We start from the raw sequence: 6,422 nt of genomic DNA, 5'->3' as shown, positions 1-6,422 counted from the left end.
GAGATTGGATCGCCCTTCTTGGGTTCCCCCGGAATTGGGAGCTTGTCAATGTGTACACTGGTCGCCGGATTCCTCTACCACCAATAAGTGAGTTTAAATCCACCCCGGATAAACTTGTGTTCGAGTCTAATGATCAACATCTTCAACTGCTGAAGATAGCTATTTGCCGAGTTCCAACAGGTGCTTCAAATTATACTAGTTTCTCTCGTTCTTGCCATCTTCAACGCGGCAATTGCAGTCCTTCACCGTGCTTCTAGCAGCATGGACAGCTTCTTGACAACTAGTTCTTAGCGTACGGCTACTCCGATGCAATCATCCACAAGGGTATTGTATTTGCCGTAACTCGACATGCGAAGTTTATGCATGGAATCAACTTTCTTGGGGTAATTTTTCTCATCTCATATGATGTGTTTTCGCTATTACCTGCTAGTTTCAGATTTAGCTTTAGCCTTTTTCTTTTTGTTGTGCAGTTTTCGTGTCATGCCTGTACCTTTCCCCTCTATATTCAATCAAAATCAGCAGCGATATGCCTTTGAGTCAAAATAAAGTACTCCCTCCGATCCAAATCAAATTGACTCAGCTTTGTCTAGCCAATGCATCTAGCTAGACAAACTTGAGTCAATGAATTTGTGCATATCTAGCTAGACACATCCAGCTTGAGTCAATTAATTTGGATCGGAGGCAGTATTTTAGCTACATCATTATTCATGTATGTAATGAACTAATCAAGTTTTGCTGAACTGACTTCAAGCTGTGCTTTCCTTTGCAAGGTCCTTTGTTGATCAAGCACGGCACCTATTCCGCCGTAACTTGATGAACAAGGTCGGTACAATCTTGGCTCCCGGTGGTTAGCACGATCTCCCGATGGTTCTAGACTTTTTCCGGTCCATACCCGGGGCGTTACCGACGGGCGGGATTATACCGGACTGGTTCGGATTTTACCCGCCGCCGCTACCTCCGAGGGTCGTCATGGTCGCACTATTCGCGGGTATGGTAAGGGTTTACTTGGCTGCGAGGTGTACAAAGCATGGACACCAGCCGCTTGATGCCACCGAGGCCATGGAGGAGGATTATTTCCCTTGGATCATATTCTCTCTTCCTTGGAGTGAACTATCCGATTATCATTCCAAGAGAAGACGGGGCAGTAACATGACCGTCCAAATATGGCGAGAAGCAACTCGTTTACACATCGCACCATGCAAGAGGGCCTTGCATATCCTCCTTCTCCGTAAATTTGCCGCTTCAGCTTGAATTTCGAAGACCGTACCGTTGGTTTCCAAACCAACATTAGATGGACATGGCGGCAGGTTCCGTTGTGGCTCATCCCAAGCTTCGCCAACGCCCGGCAATGGAACCCGCCTTCGCGTCACAGTGTCCGTAAAGAAGGGCTGATGTACTTTATGTAATACTCGTGTTGTAATGCAAGATTTGTATCTCGTTGAACTATTTCATTTGCATGTTTATCTCTACCTAGGCTACTCCCTTTCCGTAGTTGTGTTGTACTATCTCGTTGAACTATTTCCTTTGCCTCGTTATCTCTACCTAGGCTACTCCTCCGTAGTTGTTAAATTGATGTAATGCTCCTACAATGCAGTGCTACATCGGGCGTGTGGCCTGTAATGTTATCAAACACCTTTTGTACTCGTTCTAGTAAGCATTTCACACTATAGCTCACATAATTAAAGTACTCCTACAACGTATTAGTTGAAAGATATCTCTCATAAGTAAGTACCCCTCTTTGAGCTTATGCGAAACATTTAGAAATATATACTCTCGACACAAGATTATATTAAAAACAATGGTACATAGCTAGTGTTCATGGTGCAAAAGCACTTAGACTAGTCACAATGGGAAGTATCGTAGACTGATACTAGTCTATGATACAACACCTTCAATGCATAGTATCATGAATTAGTATCATGCAATGTTGCGAAAAACCAATTATTCATTTCTTTCCAAATAGACTAGCTTTGCGATGATGACAAAACATTTCTTTATTGCCCTCTCGTATGAATCACCTTCATACATCACCTCTCATACCGATTGAAAGCCATGCCAAATCGTTGGTTCAAGACCATGAATACCAAGCCAATTTTGTTAGCTAGTTGGACCACCCTCGGATTGAGAACCAACGGTTGAAAGAAAGCGACTACAAGAAATATGTTGACTTGTGACATTTTCTCAATGACCCTCGGTAAAATCGTCAAAAATCTATGACAATTTCAGAGTGATTGGTCGTAAGCTGTTTAGGGAGGCAAAACTCTAAAAGAATCATGATGATTTGAGGAGAGAACGTCATTATTTCTTGACCTGAAATCGTCATATTCCAAACAACGTTGGGCTAGAACCTTAGTTGTAGAAAATTATAACCAATTTAGATCGTCGTAGATATATGGAGCAGTCAACTCATCATTTTTTGCTTACATGGCTCCATGTGTCACATCCAACTCATCATTTTTTGCCTATGTGGCATGTCTACGTGTCAATTATACTTACATGTTAAAACAAATGATATATTAAAAAATTCACTGTAATATGGAAACTCAAAACTTTATACCGGTGGCAGCTTTTTTTTTTAAAACTCGGTGGCAGTTTGTCGGATAAGCCGAGAGTTATTGCATATGGAAAAAAATCGCCAAAAATTATACCGCGCAAGCCACTCTCTTTCCCCGCTCAGGAAACGAATTTTTTTGCCAAGTCCCGCCAAGGCCGCATCCGCGAGCCAACCAAAATTTCGTTTAAGTCCGGTCCACCCACCCTTGACGAACGAAACCCTACCTCTCCCACATACACCGACGCCGCCGCTCCCCGCCCCCCGCCCCCGATGAGGAGAGAACCTCGATCGCAGCCGTCCCCCGTTAGATTCACCTCGTGAGCCAGGTCCCCTTCTCTCCTCCAGCTCCATATCGCTGCGCGCTCACCGTCACTCCCATCGTTACCCGCGGTGGCGGATCCACCGTGCCCATGCCGAGATGGACGTCCTCGGCGGTGGCGGCGCCCGTCCTGGGGCACATCTATCTTCTCCAGACGGCACCAGATCCCCCCTCGCCCCGGCTCCCTGAACTGGTGACTTCACCGAGTCCGCGCGGCCCGAGTCATACGGCATCAGATCGAGGTACCACCGGCTCCACTCGCTTTCCCCTCTCCCTCCATCCCCATTTGCTTGGTTTCTCTCAATCTCTCTACAACCCCCATGCAGACGATGCCGGATTCAGGTGTGTAGCCCGAGCCAACACTGGAGCATGATCTGGACGGGTCGGAGGTGGATCACAACATCGATATGTTGCCTCTGAATTCGCTTACGGCGGGCGGCTACAAAGCCACGACGAAATCGCTTATGCATTCTCCTCTCAGATCCCATCGAACCTCTTTCCCTCGATTTCTCTCTCGTGAATCCCAGCAGACGACGACGTCGACGGTACGTTGCCTCCGTAGCGGAGGACCTGCGGATTGCCTTTCGAGTCTTCGGCTGGGTCTTCCTCACCGACACCGGCGTAGGCACCGACCGGACTTCACCGACAAGTACTACTCTACGCGGACAAGGTACCCTCCTTACTTTGCTGCCTCTTTCTCTCTCGATCCAGCGATCCCCTATCGACTTTCGCTTGAGGGTTCTCGAATCTGATGGTTGCGAGAATTCTGAGTGAATTGGGATTTGATTGGGTTTGCAGAAGAACCCCAAGGAGAATCTCTGGGTTGTGATGTAGCGCCCGGTGGAGGTTGTCATGGCAGAGGCAAGGCCTCCAACCGGGTCAGTCACTGCTCCACCTCTTCATTGTTAACTGACTGCAATTTGCTACTCCTTGCTTGTGACGTGAAATTAAATTATGTTGACTATGTTTTGTCTACTGGAATATGCATCTGATTATGATAGTTCTGCTAAAATTAGCATTCTTTTTGTTGCAAAGAAAATGTAAATTAAGACCAATTATTTTAAGCATAGTGTTTTAGCTTACCTCTTTTTGAGTACCATGCGAACTGTTTTATTTGCAGTACTGAGAATATTTCCACTGGTATTGATCAGAACATCTCTAGTCACAGTAAGAAGTAGCAGAATTTGGTTACAGTAAGTGATGTTTTTAATTTGGTTATTATACTACTCCCTCCGGTTCATATTAATTGACTCTAATATGGATGTATCTAGACACATTTTAGTTCTAGATACATCCATATTGAAGTCAATTAATATGGATCGGAGGGAGTAGAATAATGCAGTGACATGAGATGAGATGTTTGAAAACCTTGAAACTTGCTGTTGCAGGATCTATGCCTGCTGTTTGTTGTACATTATTATTCTCCCGAAAACTTGTAGGGCTGTAGCATCTCCTCACTAATGCTAGTTTCATGCACAAGCAGTTCTACCTAGACTTGTTCTGTGAGAACGGATTGCGCAAATGATGTTCAGTCTTAACTTCCTCTCTGGTCTTCCTTTTTCAGAATTGATGGTTGCATGTATGCATCAGATATCTCTGTTACTGCCATGGTGTGCCATGGTGAACTGCATGTGACATATTATATAATTCTCTTGCGTTAGCATAATTAAGATACTCTTTTCTGGCCTGCTTCTGCTTGCAATATGGCAACTCATGTCAAAGTTTTCAGGGCTATTTTTTTCTATTTCTTCTCAGTTTGATAGTAAGAGTGTTATTATGCAATTATAGTTTCCGGCAAGTTTTCTTAAAAATAAAATCCTTACTTGCTTATTAGGCGATTTCGTTTTGCCAAGTTGAGAAAGCAAAGGAAGATATGCTGAACCAGCTATACAGCTCAATAAGGTGAATATCCTGTCCAGAAACTGTCCAATCATCTTTTGGATATTCATTCATAGTATTTCAGGTTAAACTATTAGTGCCATCCAAGAGGAAAATGTAAATACAAACTTTGAGATGCATGAGCATGCTACCTTTCCCTACTTTCTAGACTGACCAAATGGATTGGAAGCAAAAAAGACTCCTCAACATTTATCCACACCATCTAATAAGTTAAACATAGTTCTTTGGTCTTATGAAAGAGATATATTTATGAGTGAAGAATGTTTTACCACACACCCAACTTGTGATATTTTGAATATATTCGTCAATTCAATATTTGATTGATTCCTGAAAATATAATTCCCTGTGGGACATGTGATGTGATCTATTTGTATGTCAAAATCCTGTTTTAGGGTTTGAATATGCATTATTTCCAATCCGTGTATTCTCTTCATATGTATCATAATTCATACATCTGCTTGCATGGCAAACCGTAGATGGAGATTGAATGCTTTAATTTGAATTTCACATATCTCTGCACTTGATCCCTTCACTCTTTTTTCACGTGAATCTTGTTTGATCCTGGCTGAAAGTGTGTGGTGGTAATTTTTATGATCTTTAATGTTCACAGGCTTGCATCTTTTAAGTTCTACTATATGTACACTGTAAGCTGTTCAATGAACATTCTATTGTGCCTAGAAGTATAAGGATTACAATGGTATTGTCTGGCTAAAAAATTTAATGGTTCCAATATTAGAAGTTTTGTAGATCGTCCATATTTTGACTTGATTTTCATGTGTTTGCAGGATAGCTTTGATGAAGGCAGCAAAGCTGTGTACAGAACCAAGCCGAGTACTCCTGACCAGGTCCACATGCGTTTCTAGAAATGTTCAGTTAACCTTGCAATGACGGTGGACAATAAATGGCTGAGAAGAGTCCTTGTTATTTCTGCAAGCAATGCATTTTTTGGTTGCTGGTTCTTATGAAATATTGTTTTGTGTAGTGAAATGAAGTATTGTTTCAGTGTACATGCTGTTTTGACTACAAAATTGTAGAGTAATCAACTCTATTGATTGGTTGAATGTCAGTACGTTTCAATTTGCTTTATTCTATTTGTTACGAAGACTGAAATTACAAGGCCAAAAATTGAAGTGGACCATAAAGAGGCCTAGGCCCAAAAAATGAAATGGATCATAAAAGGTGCAGACCCAGGAAGAAAATGGTCTAGAAAAAGGCCAAGCCCAGAAAATAAAAAGGCTTTGAAAAGGCTATGACCCAAAACGTAAATGAATCAAAATAGGTCAAGGCCTTAGAAAAAAAGCTTGGAATTTTTGGGCTTGGCCCATGTAGGACACTGAAGTGGATTGGGCTGATTTTGGATTACGATGATTTGATTTCGTCACAATTTTGCCACGTCAGACTGGCCACGTAGGATCTGATGTGGCATGGTTAGACCGCCAACGACAATATTGGATCGTCATAGATGTTACGACGATGCAATATCGTCATAGACGATCATGACGATTTAAAATGGAAGGTCTTGTTGGTTGATTCCTGGCGCTCCGTTTTTGACGATTTATTTTTTGTCATAGAAACATCGTAAATTAAATGTAGTGACGATTCGATGACAAAAATAGAGGGTCGTAAGTCAACATATTTGTTGTAGTAAGG

At 42.5% G+C, this 6,422-nt stretch overlaps 1 long non-coding RNA gene across 2 annotated transcripts; it reads left to right on the top strand.

Annotated features, from left to right (window-relative positions):
• Positions 1-2,842: 2,842 nt before the first annotated feature.
• On the top strand, positions 2,843-5,758 carry LOC124649693. Of its 2 annotated transcripts, XR_006986763.1 has the most exons (5): positions 2,843-3,115; positions 3,200-3,543; positions 3,672-3,751; positions 4,708-4,775; positions 5,558-5,758. It is a non-coding gene; the product is annotated as an uncharacterized LOC124649693 (long non-coding RNA). The 2 variants fall into 2 exon arrangements; XR_006986762.1 differs by having other exon boundaries at positions 3,672-4,775.
• Positions 5,759-6,422: the final 664 nt, after the last annotated feature.

The sequence above is a fragment of the Lolium rigidum genome, chromosome 4 (assembly GCF_022539505.1).
Source record: "Lolium rigidum isolate FL_2022 chromosome 4, APGP_CSIRO_Lrig_0.1, whole genome shotgun sequence".
Taxonomy (NCBI): domain Eukaryota; kingdom Viridiplantae; phylum Streptophyta; class Magnoliopsida; order Poales; family Poaceae; genus Lolium; species Lolium rigidum.
Note: the sequence above shows the minus strand (reverse complement) of the source record. Positions and strands in the feature narration are given on the sequence as shown.